Genomic DNA, 13726 nt, shown 5'->3' on the forward strand with positions numbered 1-13726 from the left:
AAGGCAAACTGGACAAACGGGGCCAGTGGTGATCTTTTCATTTACAAAGGACAGTAAGTAAAGAGCTCGGTGGAAGCTGTGGTTAATGTATCACTTTAAATCAGGACAGGAGGTGCACTGTCCTTTCTGTAAAAAGAATGCAACGTGATCTTGGCAAATACAGGTGTGACTATTAAAAGTCCTCCTGTTCCTGGTCCTCTTCTCATACAAAGCAACAATAATATGCAAGACTTCATAAAACTAGAAACAAGGAGCTGGTTGCACTGACGTTTCTCTTTGGCCCCTGTGGTGAGTGTTAATTCTCCTAAGTACAAAGGCAAGGCATGTTCAGGGATCCGTATGCTTGAGAAAGTACCGGTCTAGGGATCCCCTCGTGGCAGAAACAGCTCCCTCTTATCTGCCTCCTTCCTACCAACTTTTAGCCTGGCGGGGATGGGCAACTTTCTCTAGTTTCTCTGTGTTTTCAGTGGACACTGTGGAAGGCTGCTGGATGCCTGGCTTTTTTGTGGGTGCCCCACCATAGGGTGGCCTTCCTGGCATGTGAACCCCAACAAAAAGATGCACTGGGCTGAACCACCATGGAGAGAACCAGGGGCTTTGGGATAAAAGGAGCAGAGCTGGAGGAAGGGGCCTGGAAGGAGGTCCAGAAAGACCCTCCAAGAGCCTCACCGTTTTCTCCACGACAGAAAGCTAGCTTAGGGACAACGCCCCAGTGTCACTGGTCACAGTGAGCCGAGGAGGGACCACACTGGCCACAGGATACAGACACTTGTCCCTTTCCTTCCTCTTTCCTGCCCAACATGCTGGAGGAACTAGGCCTTTCGGCAAGGGCAGGGAGCAGGTGAGACAGTGTTTAAGGACCGGATCCTGTGCCGCTGGCCTTCCACTTCAAAGAGTAAAGGACAGAGCTAGAGCCTTCCTCGGGGACTAGACGGGATTTAAATTGAATTTGAGGTTGAAGATTTAATACAGTCTGAGTTTTAAAACTGAAAATGGGCACATCCCTGGTGGTCCAGTCGTTAGACATGGCTCATGCACTGCAGGGGGTGTGGGTTCCTTTCCTGGTCTGGGAATCAAGATCCCATAGGCCAAGTGGCATGGCCAAGAAAAAAAAAAAAAACACCTGAAAATGATAAAAACTGCCCATGGAGAACCATGGCTATGTCCTTTTAATGGGCTCTTTTTTTGTACTCTCAACCCTACGGGCATTCTCAACGCAAGTTCTCTAAACTGCCAGCCAGATCACGGCCACACTCTGCACGACAACTTCCGCTGGCCTTCCATCACACTCAGGCTAAAGTCTAAAGTGCTCTCTGTGCTCTTGTGTGGTCTGGCCCCCCGCTGCCTCTGTGACTCCAGTTCCACCCACTTGGTGCCTCACTCTGCCAGCCTGGCCTCTTTCCTGTCTCTTGAGCATGCTAGGTACATTGGGTCTCAGGGCCCTTCTCGTCCCTCTGCTGGAAACACTGTTCCCCAGATATGCATCTCTCTTTGTTCCAGCCTCCATAAAAATGATGCATCCTCAGAGAGGCCATCTCTGATCTCTGGCTAAAATAGCAGTCCCCTGTCTTACCTCAAAAATTCTTTTGCTTTTCCGTCATAGTTCCCAGTACTACTTGATGGTATATACTATTTATTGTATGTTTCCTCTGATAATATCTAAGCCTCATGGGGCAATGATTTTGTCTCTTTTATCTCAATATATTGGGCAAAGAATGCCTTGTATATAAAAGGTTTCAAAAATGTTCGTTGAGTGAATGACTATCTGAAATGTTATTAAAGAAGAGTGAAAGAGAAAGTGTTAGTCCCACAGTTGTGTCTGACTCTTTCAGACACCATGGACTGTAGCCCACCAGGCTCCAAAAGAATCGAACTGAACTTTGTACTTCAAAATAACATCTAACTATTTAAACCTTCTAAACTGAGATTCCTTAGTAAATAATATTAGTTTGAAGACCTAGCAATGACAACAAATGTTGCTGTCAGTTGGTTTACTAATATGTAAAATTAAAGATAGGCTTAATCTATGACACCCTGAGTGAACCCTAGGGCAGTGGGGTTACTTTTATGGAAATTGGTGTATGTAGTAGGCTGGGGGGAAAAAACCTAAAAACCATAAAATAAAACCTTTCTATTTTTCTCTCCTCCTATCAAAAACTAAAGTGCACCCTTTTCCCATTCTTTGATTCTGCACATGACCATGTGACTTTCTTAGTGAATAGGACGTTAGGAAACGTTGATATGAAATTTTATTTTAAACTGGGGCTTGCTCTTGGGAACCAGGATCTCACCATATGGAGAAAACACCCTGTCATCTTAGCCAGCGAGACAATGCTTCAAACTCTACATGTCTCCATCTGCCTGAGTGGAACTAGAGACAACAGCAGACAGCTGCTCTGCTGATTCCGTGGAATGGTTGTTACTTTAGGCCACTAAGTTTCTGTGTAGTTTTTACACCGCAAGGTCTGATACACTATATTTGGGAGAACTGTGTACTAAATTAAGTTCCATTGTTAACACAATCAGGACACACAGATGACATCTTCTAGCTCACCTGTCAACAGGTGATATGCGGAGAATACAGGAACTTAAACAGGAAGTCCTCCAGAACTGGGTTTGAAATTAACTACACTATTTATTGGCTGTGTGAGCAGTTGGTTGGGGCAAACTGCTTAGCTTTTCTAAATCTTAGTTAAATATAAAATAGAGAACATGACTAAAATACTGACCCAACCTCAAAGTCTGATCTGAGGGCCAGCAACATCACCTTGTGGGAGCCGTTAGAAACACAGAATCTGCGGTCCCACCCCACACCTCCTGAGTCAGAATCGGCACTTTGACAAGTTCTCCAGGTGACTCGGGGGCACATTACAGCTTGGGGAGAGCTATCAGCGCCCCGGTGTCACTCAGGATCACCACATCGTGAAGACCTCCAACAGGGAAAAGTCCCACAGCTTTCTCCTGTCTCCCAGGGAAACTCGGTCTAGGCTATTTTTCTGGGCTTGCTCAACATGCAGACAGGCTCGGCGGCTTCTAGCTTTTCTTAGGGCCCAGCTCGAACTGCAGTTTAGGGTTTTAGCAGGAGTTGTTAGCCGGCCCTCAGCCCCCTCCTGCTGAAAGATGCCCAGTTGGTAAACTTGTGATTACCCTCCTCTCAGCTCTGCCTGCAAGAGGTCAGGCTGTGCCAGGGGAACAAGCCTTTCGGGTCTGCAGTCGCCTCTCGTCCTCGGGGCCTGGCTATGGTTCGCGCCCACATCCTGCTCTCACCCCTCAGCCCGCAGGGGCTGCCAGGCTCGCTCTCTGTTCCCGGCCAGCGGGACCCGCTCCCGGGCTGAGCATGCCCAGTGCGGCCGCGAGTGCGGCCCGGTCCCCAGTGCGCAGGTGCCACGTCTCCGGGTTTTGGTGGCCGCCGGCCGGAGAAGGAGGCGGAGTGGCCTCAGGGAGGAGAGTCCTCCCGGGAGGGAGTCCTGGAGCCGCGAGTTGTGAGGGTCCACACAAAGGGTGATGCTGGAAGGAGCGCCGTGTAACCAACCCCTTTAGTGTGGGTGACTCGGAGTCACCTGGGGCCCGAGGCGAGCTTACGCCCCAGCATCTCGGGGACCGACGTCTGGGGCGGGGGCGGGGGCGGTTGCGTCCCTGGGTTGCACTTGGGGGAAGACTTTTTGGAACCACTTTATCGTTCGGTGCCTCAGTTTAAGACTCCGGGGCAGGGGGCGGGGTGGCAAGGAGAGAGAGGAGTATTTGCTTTGGAAGATTGTTTCAAGGATTCCAGGAATAAAAAGCGCTTAGGACAGTGCCTGAAGCATTGTACGCTCCTGAGGTGTTTCTTAAACAAAATATAAACAAACAAACACCCCTACCCCCGCCAACAACTGTGGGTCGTTAGCTGTCGCCGGATCTGATCCCTCTCCCCTCTTTTAACCTCCTACCCCCGGCCCGGGCTCACGGCCCGTCTCCCTCCAGGATGCCCCCCACTCCTCACAGGTGCTGCTCGGGAGGCGCCACCCTGGGTGCCCCTCGACCCGGCACCAGGCCTGCCTGGCGGCGCCGGGAGCACCGGGGGCGACCGGGGAGACCCCGCAGAGTCCCCCGCGGGGCGGCTTCCCGGACGCCCCACCCACCGTTTCCGGGCGAAGCCCTCCACCCGGCCGGCCCCAGGCCCCCAGCGCAAGGGCGCCCCGCGCCCGCCGGCCCCCTCCCTGCCCCGCGGGATCGCGGCCGGCCCGGCCCCTGCCCACCCCCAGCCGGCCGGGCGCGCCGCACTGGGCATGCTCCGTAGCCCGGGCAGGTTGGGGCTGCGAGGCGACGGCTCGGGATCCGGAGCCGGGAGGCGAGGACGTAGAGGGAGACTCGGGGGCTGAGCCAGGAGAAAGCGGCCGGCCGCTAGGGGCGGCGGGGCCCGGGGCCGGGGCGCGCCGAGCCGGCGGACGGGCGCAGCAGGCCGGCACGGCCCGGCGGCTTGGCCGGGGGCGCCCGCTGAGACCCGGGCCCCTCATGGAGGTGAGGACCGCTCCGGGGAGGCAGGGGCAGGGGCGGGGGCGGGGCGGGCGAGGGGCGGGCTCGCCGGCCGGCGCGGTCCGGGGTGGAGGGGCTGGTGACGCGGGGAGCAGCTAGTGAGCCGCACCGCACACAGGAGCTCACACACACACACGCGCGCACACTCGCGCGCGCACCCACTGGGTCTCCAGGCGGCGGCCGCGGCCGCATCTCCGGCAGCAGCTCCGGGCAAAGTGACAGGTAGGAGAAGGCTTTCCGAGTCCCGCCCGAGGATGCTCCCGCCCGCCTGGGCCCGCGGGGCTTGTTTGTTCCCGGCGGGTGCGTCCCGGACGCGCGCGCGCGCACCCAGATGCCCTGCCCCGGAGCCGGTGCGGTGCCGGCCGCCCGGCGCGCGCGAGAGCTGGGGGTCCGCGCGGCCGCCCCTCCCTCTGCAGTCATCGCCCGCTGGGTTTCCTTAGACTCTATCCAGACATTCGCTGCTTCTGGCTGGAAATAGCTCGGCTCGACGTGTATATGATTATTTCGGTTGGAAATAGTTGGCACGGTGCAACGCATGTAAATGTGTATGCGTGTGGCTTGCCTTACCTCTTCTGGGGAAATAATAGGTATGACTGACCATTTCCACTTAAAACAGCACTGATAGGGCGGCACTCCTTGGGGGCAGTGTTCCAGCTTCCTAAGATAATACAAAAGATGGAGACTAAAAGTGTCTTCAGAATTTTAAAGTTGCCTTTTTCTTAACTGATTAGACCCTACGTAGTACTGTTCTCCCTGTGGACTTTGTAGGCAGTTCTGTTACGGAAGTATGAAAATACTGAATCCTTCAGTTTCCCATTGTGTTTCAGTGCAACTTTATCTAGAATCATAAAACTGTAATTTTTTCTTTTTGGAGAAAAATGCAAATGCACATTATAGTTTCATAAATGTGCATGTGTTTGAGAGATGTCTGACTTTTTCTCTAAAACTTTTGAGGTGATTCTACTTCTTGTTCTAAAGCACATGTTTGAAATTTAATTTTGGCCAAAACATCCATGAAAGATCCATGGATTTTTACTGAAAATGTGATACAAGGTGGCCTGTAAATTAAGTTATGGGTGTGTAGAGATAATCTAATAATTCTGTTTAATTATATTTAAATAATTATTTCGTTGGCAATAATGCCATTCAGACTTTAGCTGTATAATATCTAATACAGAGATAAAGTTTCCCCTTTAAAGAGAAATCAGATTCATAAACTGACCAGTAGAAGCAACTGGTGACTTTACCTGGGCAGTTAACAAAGTGTCTGAGGAACCATGTTCTTCATAAAAAGTCATATTTTATCTGTATGTGTGTGTAAAATCTTAACTTTATCCATCTAGTTTTTTCGAGACTCTTTTCGAGACTCATATATATTAAAAAATATATGCTTGAAACAAGAACCGAATATTTTGTTTGCTTTAAACTTCAGTGGCCTAAGTTATTGAAATCAGGTAGAAGAACAAAAATTTATCTGGGCAGGGCCATGTGATTTAATCTGCCTTATCCGTGTTATGTAATCTAAAATGTTGTGTTTTGATAGGACAGTCTTGCATATTTTTCAGCTAGTGTTTTAATCTATTATGTTATCTTCCTTTTGACATTTAAAAAATGATGCCATCTTGGGAGAACACCTGTTTTCATAAAAATTCACTTTTTAAAGAGAATAACATTTGTTTTTGAATTGGCATTTTTATGGACATGAGACTTGCTGCTGTAAGTGGTAACCCTTTGCATGAAATGTATTGTAACATATGTGAAGGTACCTCATATTCGATTATGAATTACGTTTTCCTCTAATTGCATTATTACTCAACCATTCCAACTTAGTTTTGATTTAGCTTTGATGATATCACTACCTAGCTCTGAATTAATCAGTGAAAATGCTATTCTACAAGTAACTGTCAAAACAAAATTTCCAAGACTCTATTTGATCACTGGGTATACATGAATATGTGTCAGGATAATGCTACCTTTATTTTGCAAATGCACACCCACACAGAGAGCTTTGTTCTAAAATACTCTTTTGCAAGTTTTATATTGGTGTGCCTGAACAATGTGATTGATGTTAAACTACTTCTGTGCCCTGGAATCTTAAGAAGCTGTGTTTTTGCCTTATGAGATGGTGAAACAGGAAAGTTTAAAAAATATTCAGGGTTACCAGAATGATTTTGCAGAAATGGATTTTTAAATCTGTATCACCTCTTTGAAATGTTTCATCCCCCAAGTGGGGATTTAGCCAGTGTCGCGGCCCTCCTGTTTTGTCTTTCTTAAAGAGCAAATCCAACACCTTTAGATTAGTGCGTACCGCTGATTTTAGCAACGTGGCACAGTTACATTTGGCAATCCAAATGAATATGGTATTTTCCTAGGATACTACCAAAATCCACTTTGGGGTTTGATTTATTAAGAATTGATACAATGACTGAGGCTTGACTAATATTCAGCTCTAACCCACCTTGCAAGTTAAAATTGAGGTAAAATTGAGCTTTAGCACTGATATTTTCCTTGAACCCATCACATGGCATGCCAATTTGTGAAAAGATGTGATCAATAAGCCTGTTTCTGGGTTTAGCATCTGCATTTTCTTCCCCAAACTTTCAGGTGTAGCTGGCAAGCTTAAATTATCAAATTCATTCATTCTATTAATTATATCCGTGGACTTAAAAAAATATATACATGAGTAATTAGGTGCCAAGGTTGTTTTTTGCTTTAAAAACCTTATGTTGTGAAGAAAATTTATCTTTGTGGTCACAGTTCTTATGTAATATAGTCACAGGAAAGAAAGGTTATGTATTTTGCATATTCTCCACAAATGTCTTTAACAGTAAGCTCAAGTATTTAAGCTTATTGAGCAGATCATGACTCAATTTTCTTTGTTTTTGACCAGTTGTAAAGTACGGATGAAACAACATGTTTATTAGCACGAAGGGCACAGGTTTTTAATAAGCTGTCGTCTATCACAGTGAGTCCTGTAAAACCAAGAACTTGTGTGTTTGATATGCAGAATGAGGTCAAGGACTAGTGGAGATGCTTTAATGATCACAGTTGGTATTTCATGTCCAGACTGAAGTTTCTAAAATGGTTGCTTTTCCCCTTATAATGTGAACTTGTGGGCCTTTTTAGTGTCTGTCAGAAAGACTTACCTACCTATGAGAAAATCAATACCTGTCTTCATCGTCAAGTCTCCGTGGCTTTACTGTCTGTGAGGATACTGTCCAATTCTCAGTACTGTCCACGCTGCATTTTTCTATTTCTCTGTACTATTCAGGAACTATAATCGCCCTGTGTGCGATTATATTATATTTATTATATTTCATTATATTATATTTATATAATATATATTATATTATATTATTATTATATTTTTATTATTATATTATATTTCATTCCTTAATATTTATTTTTCTGTTTCATAGTTTCTCTTTTGATCAAGCCTTCTCCTTGAAAGTAGAACTACTTCCTCAAGGTGTAATATTACTTATCTAGTTGTGCCTGAGGATTGGAATATTTCCTGCCATATCAATAAACAAGGATGCCACAGTCCTCAGTGATTCCAGCTTCCAGGGCACTCAGGAAGAAGAATCCCTGTGATCAGTAGCCATTAGGCTGCAGTCACTCCCAATAGGGGAGCCCTGAGGAACTCAGGATGTGGAAAATACAGGATATTGGCCCCAGAAAGCCGAGACGCATATGAAAGGAATGATTTCAGTAAGCCCAGACTTATTTCTGAAGTAGACAATTGCTAAATTCCTTAACCTGAGATATCTGGTTTTCTTTCAGCTCAGTTCAGTTGCTCAGTCTTGTTTGACTCTTTACAACCCCATGGATTGCAGCATGCCAGGCTTCCTGTCCTTTACCAACACCCGGAATTTACTCAGACTCATGTCCATTGAGTTGGTGATGCCACCCAATCATCTCATCCTCTGCCATCCCCTTCTCCTCCTGCCTTCAGTCTTTCTCAGCATCAGGATCTTTTCCAATGAGTCAGTTCTTCACATCAGGTGGCCAAAGTATTGGAGTTTCAGCTTCAACATCAGTCCTTCCAATGAATATTTGGACTGATTTCCTGTAGGATGGACTGGTTGGATCTCCTTGCAGTCCAAGGGACTCTCAAGAGTCTTCTCCAACACCACAGTTCAAAAGCATCAATTCTTCGGCGCTCAGCTTTCTTTATAGTCCAACTCTCACATCCATACATGACTACTGGAAAAACCGTAGCTTCAACTAGATGGGCGTTAGTTGGCAAAGTAATGTCTCTGCTTTTTAATATGCTGTCTATGTTGGTCATGGCTTTTCTTCCAAGGAATTGACAAAAACACTTAAGATGCTGCTGTATCCCTGGCTTGAAGGGATAAATAAAAATTCCCACTGTATAAAAGAACTCTCAACTTTTAGGTTCTGATTGTTTTTTAAGTCAACACGTCTTATGTCAACTAAAAATTGAACAACTTGAGAGTTGCGAGTTAAGTTGTATTTGGGGCAAAATGACGACCGTAGGACGGGAGGCAGCACCTCAGAAACTCTGAGAGCCTGCTCCAAAGTGGCAGTGAGGGAAGGTCATTATATAAGGTTTTGGTGAAGGGGGTGTTCAATACCATGAGGCACTCATTTTATAAAAAGTTTTTTTTGCTAGTCATGAGGATCTGATGTCACCATGAAGGGATTTAGTGATTCTCTAGAAACGAGGAGATTCAAGGATTGAGATCATAAAATCTGTTCCTAAGACCATCCTAAAGACCTATGCCACAGATTCCCTGGAGCACAGAGTGCCTCACTCCACCCTGAACTCCTCAGAGGCTGTAGAATGTCAGTAGCTATAGCAGCACAGGGGTCAATCTCCCTAGAGGCAGATGGCAAATCCCTTTATTGTTCAGTCCTTGGCAATACTCTTGGCAAGTGCCAATTTGAGTTGACACTTAGAATGATACAGATTTTGGCACATTCAGAGGCTGGGCTTCTGTAGCTCTTCAGATATATAAATGGGTTTACTTCACCCCAAGGAGAAGGTGAGCTGGGTGAAAATGCATCACTAAGTAGATGAGTGAGGAGTTTGAAGCCTGTTTGTAAAAATCACCCCATTTTGATCAGTTGAACAACGACGTCCCTCTCCCCCTGCCCACCCCCCTAAATCCCACTTTCCCAAACTCTGGTTAGAAGCTCATCTCTTTGGATACTTTTGTGATGCTGAAGGTGTAAATCAAGTTCACAGAGTGGATGAAAGCAGTCTTGAGACTTTTTATGTATCAGCTGGGAGATTCTTATATTCCAGAGGATGAAGGGCCAGTAGAGGTTTTATTTTCTCTGTGTGAACTCCCATCTATTTTTTCTTTCCTTTTCTTTTTGGAATCAAAGTAGATGAAAGGGACATCAATCAGAAGATGATTTTCTCTGCACACCCCTTTGCCTACTGCCTGGAAAACCTGAGAAGGTTGTGTACCATGTGACTGTAAGATAGTGTTATCTTATCCCCTTGAGTCTCCTTCAGGGCCTGGATCCTTTGAAATTTCACCTCTGGCCACCGAGCCACCCTGGGGGCATGCAGATCACTGCTTTATGATACATTGCCCTTCTTAAAGGTTCTTCTCCTCCTGAACAATTAGAGGAGGTTGTCGGCTCCCTGATGTGAACGAAGTAGCCATTTGCTCAAAACAGGAGGAAGACAGTCACTCAGGAAACTTAATTGTGAGCAGCTCGTCTGGAGAGAGCAGGTCACAGGCCGGTGGAGTCACACTTGGCATCTTGCTCTCTCTCCCGGGACTGGAGCTCTTCATTGCAGGACACCCTTTGGTGGATGAGCTTGCAAATACATCTTTATTTTCACTTTCTTCCAGTTGACAATTAAGGCAGCTATTGGAGCCTTCGATGAGTCTTGGCATTTAATGGATTGAAAAGGAAGCACATACTATGTGAGCCTTTAAAATATTTTTTGATAAGTATGTGTGTGCTAAGTCACTTCAGTCATGTCCAACTCCTTGAGACCCCATGGACTGTAGCCCTCCAGGCTCCTGTGTCCATGGGATTCTCCAGACAAGAATACTGGAGTGTGTTGCCATGCCCTCCTCCAGGGAATCTTCCCCACCCAGGGATTGAACCCGCATCTTTTATGTCTCTTGCATTGGCAGGCAAGTTCTTTAGCACTAGTACCACCTGGGAAGCCCTTTGATAAATATACTTACATATAATTGTTTTCCTTTGTACTTCATTTACTTTCAACAGTGTGAAGTTTCTGTGACTTTGAAGTGTTGGAATCAGGTGGGCCTGCGCTCAGATCCAGACTATGTATGACATGTGTGAACTCTGTGACACTTAGCGTTCACTCTGAGCCTCCGTGGCCACGTCTGTAAATGAGAATCGCTTATAGGGCAAAAATACGTGGCTGTGCAGCTTGGATGATGTTGGGTGTTGTGTTACTGCTCCTTTTGCTGCAACAGCTCTTGGTGCTTTTTCTGTTAACACTGCTAGTATTCCTCCTCACTCCTGCATTCTCCTCCTCCCCTGAGGCAAATGCCAGTGACTTATCCATGCAAAGCAGGCTGTGCTAGTTCGTATAAAACTTCTGGTAAGGGACACTCGTCCTGCCCCGTCTGCTAGTGAGGAAGTTCGGGTCACCTTTTAGGGCCACTGTGTGAATGCCAAGTCTTCCTCTGGGTCTACCTAATCCCGCCACTGCAGTTGGACAGAGGGGCCTCACAGTAACTCAGCCCTAACTCCTTGACGTTCTGTGACCTGTGGGCTTTGAAATAGAACTCTGTGAGCAGGACGCGATCCCCAGGGCATCTGCATCTCCCAGCCAGGCTTTGAAGAAAGACTATGAAGCCAGTGAGGCCTGGGAGGAGCGAGGCATCCACCACGATAATCTGGAGATCTGTGGGGTTTTAGGGGGACTGTGTGACTTCTGCTTCCCCATGGGCTTCAGAGTCAGGAACACTGATGGCAACAGTAACAAAACCACAGATGTTGATTGAACATTAAAAATGTGCCGCTTAAAAAAAAATAAAATTCTTTATTGAATTTGTTACAATATTGTTTCTGTTTTGTTTTCTTGGCCTTTTGGCTGCCAGGCAGGTGCACTCTTACTTAGCTCCCTAACCAGGGATCAAGCCCGCATGCCCTGCATTAGGAGGCGAAGTGTTGATTGCTGGATCGACAGGGAAGTCCCCAAAAATGCCACTTAACTTAACCCTCCCCACAGCTTTTTATGGAAGCTCCTAAAAGTATCTGTTTTACATGTGGGGAAAGTGAAGCTGAGAGTTATTTACTTCAGGAAGTTAGAGATGGGAAGTCAAACCCAGGCAGACTGACACCAGAACTCAAACTTCTAACTGCTGTGCTGTGTTACCTGCCATGCAAGTACATGTGGCTGAAAGGTTTGCTACAATAACAAATTTTGTGAACACTATTTTACGGGACCAGGTTGAGGTATGACAGAGAAGCTTCTGGCAACCCTGCTGTGACTGTGACCGTGGAATTGAAATAGGAAGTTGATATATGGGCTGGAAATCTGAGAGGGATGTTACCAAATGCTGCTGTAGGGTAGCCTAAAAGTTAATTTAGTTTTCTGAAGGACCGGCTTTTCCTGGGTGAGGTTCCTCAGGTTTCAAGCAGATATGACCCACTCTGATTCCTCTGAGGGCTAGGTGAGCATCACGGGGCTGCCCGGGGCAAGCTTACGCTCTTAGACGGTGGTGGTGGGGTGCACATGTGTCAGGAGCTCTGCCCTGGCCTTCCCTGATTTCTGCCAGGCAGGTATGGGGCTCATGGTTGCCAGCACCTCTCTGTTTTCAGGGGAAGCATGAAATCCAGATTTCTTTTAAGCTCGAAATATAATTACAAAACCTTTAGAAATAATTAAAGTAAAAATGAACATGTCAGCTTGTTGGGTGGCCAAACAAAACTAGAAATTAAACCACCATATGATCCAGGGAAAACCACTAGACCATTCAGGTATAAAAGTGAAAATGAAAGTGAAATCGCTCGGTCATGTCCGATTCTTTGTGACCCCATGGACGGTAGCCTACCAGGCTCCTCTGTCCATGGGATTTTCCAGGCAATAGTACTGGAGTGGATTGCCATTTCCTTCTCCAGGGGATCTTCCCAACCCAGGGATCGAACCCTGGTCTCCCACGTTGTAGACAGACGCTTTACCGTCTGAGCCACCAGGGAAGCCATTCAGGTATGACCTAAATCAAATCCCTTACAATTATACAGGGGAAGTGAAAAATAGATTCAAGGGATTAGATCTGATAGAGTGCCTGAAGAACTGTGGATGGAGGTTCGTGACAGTGTACAGGAGGCGGTGATCAAGACCATCCCCAAGAAAAAGAAATGCAAAAAGGCAAAATGGCTGTCTGAGCTCCCGCTTCCAGCCTTTTGTCAGCCCTGTGAACTAGAGTCTTTATTAAGTGAGCATGGTTCCTTCTTTATTTGTGCTTTTTCCCCGTGATTGAATTTCTTACAAAGGTGGTTATAGCCATTAATCTAGTGGACATTCGTTTTGGATTCTGAATTTCTTCCGTGTTTTTCCCCTTGCTCATTTTTCTAAGATGTTAGCAAGTCTTCAGGGTTGTGGGAGGCAGGACATGGCTTTCTCTCCTACTTCATGGGACTCCTTGAAAATAAGAACCATTTAGTGCAGAAGTGGGGACTTCATCCATGGGGACATGGAGGTCTCTTGCCTGCATCACTGATCTGAACTCTAACCAGTCACAAATGTGTCTGCCTGCAATGGCACCCCACTCCAGTACTCTTGCCTGGAAAATCCCATGGACGGACGAGCCTGGTAGGCTGCAGTCCATGGGGTCTCGAAGAGTCGGACACGACTGAGCGACTTCACTTTCACTTTTCACTTTCATGCATTGGAGAAGGAAATGGCAACCCACTCCAGTGTTCTTGCCTGGAGAATCCCAGGGACGGGGGAGCCTGGTGGGCTGCCGTCTATGGGGTCGCACAGAGTCGGACATGACTGAAGTGACTTGGCAGCAGCAGCAGCTGCTGGGTGGTGTTGGGTTTGTCCTGGATGCGCAGAATGAAGACCTGTTTCTGCACGTCACAGAATTTCAACATGCAATCTACGTAATAGCTCTCATCTTCCTTTTGGGTCTTAAAGGAGGAATTCCATTGGATCGGATGAGAAGGAAGTTCTTTGAACTAGGACATCTGCTAATGCGCCATCACTGGATCAATCACTAAAGCCCCTCTTAGAATTTCT

The 13726-nt window shown here is 46.8% G+C and overlaps 1 protein-coding gene across 9 annotated transcripts in view; it reads left to right on the forward strand.

The window, feature by feature from the left end:
• Positions 1 to 267: 267 nt before the first annotated feature.
• The window catches only part of PLCB4 (phospholipase C beta 4), a 485151-nt gene continuing 471692 nt past the window's right edge, over positions 268 to 13726 (forward strand). For 3 of the 9 annotated variants that reach the window (XM_070800679.1, XM_070800685.1, XM_070800687.1), the window contains exon 1: positions 4291 to 4500. The gene's annotated coding sequence lies outside the window, so the exon portion shown is untranslated. Of the gene's footprint in view, positions 289 to 4289; positions 4501 to 4591; positions 4738 to 13726 lie in introns of those variants that run through there. The other 6 variants (XM_070800689.1, XM_070800690.1, XM_070800688.1 and 3 more) reach the window with 4 other exon arrangements.

The sequence above is a fragment of the Bos indicus genome, chromosome 13 (assembly GCF_029378745.1).
Source record: "Bos indicus isolate NIAB-ARS_2022 breed Sahiwal x Tharparkar chromosome 13, NIAB-ARS_B.indTharparkar_mat_pri_1.0, whole genome shotgun sequence".
Taxonomy (NCBI): Eukaryota; Metazoa; Chordata; class Mammalia; order Artiodactyla; family Bovidae; genus Bos; species Bos indicus.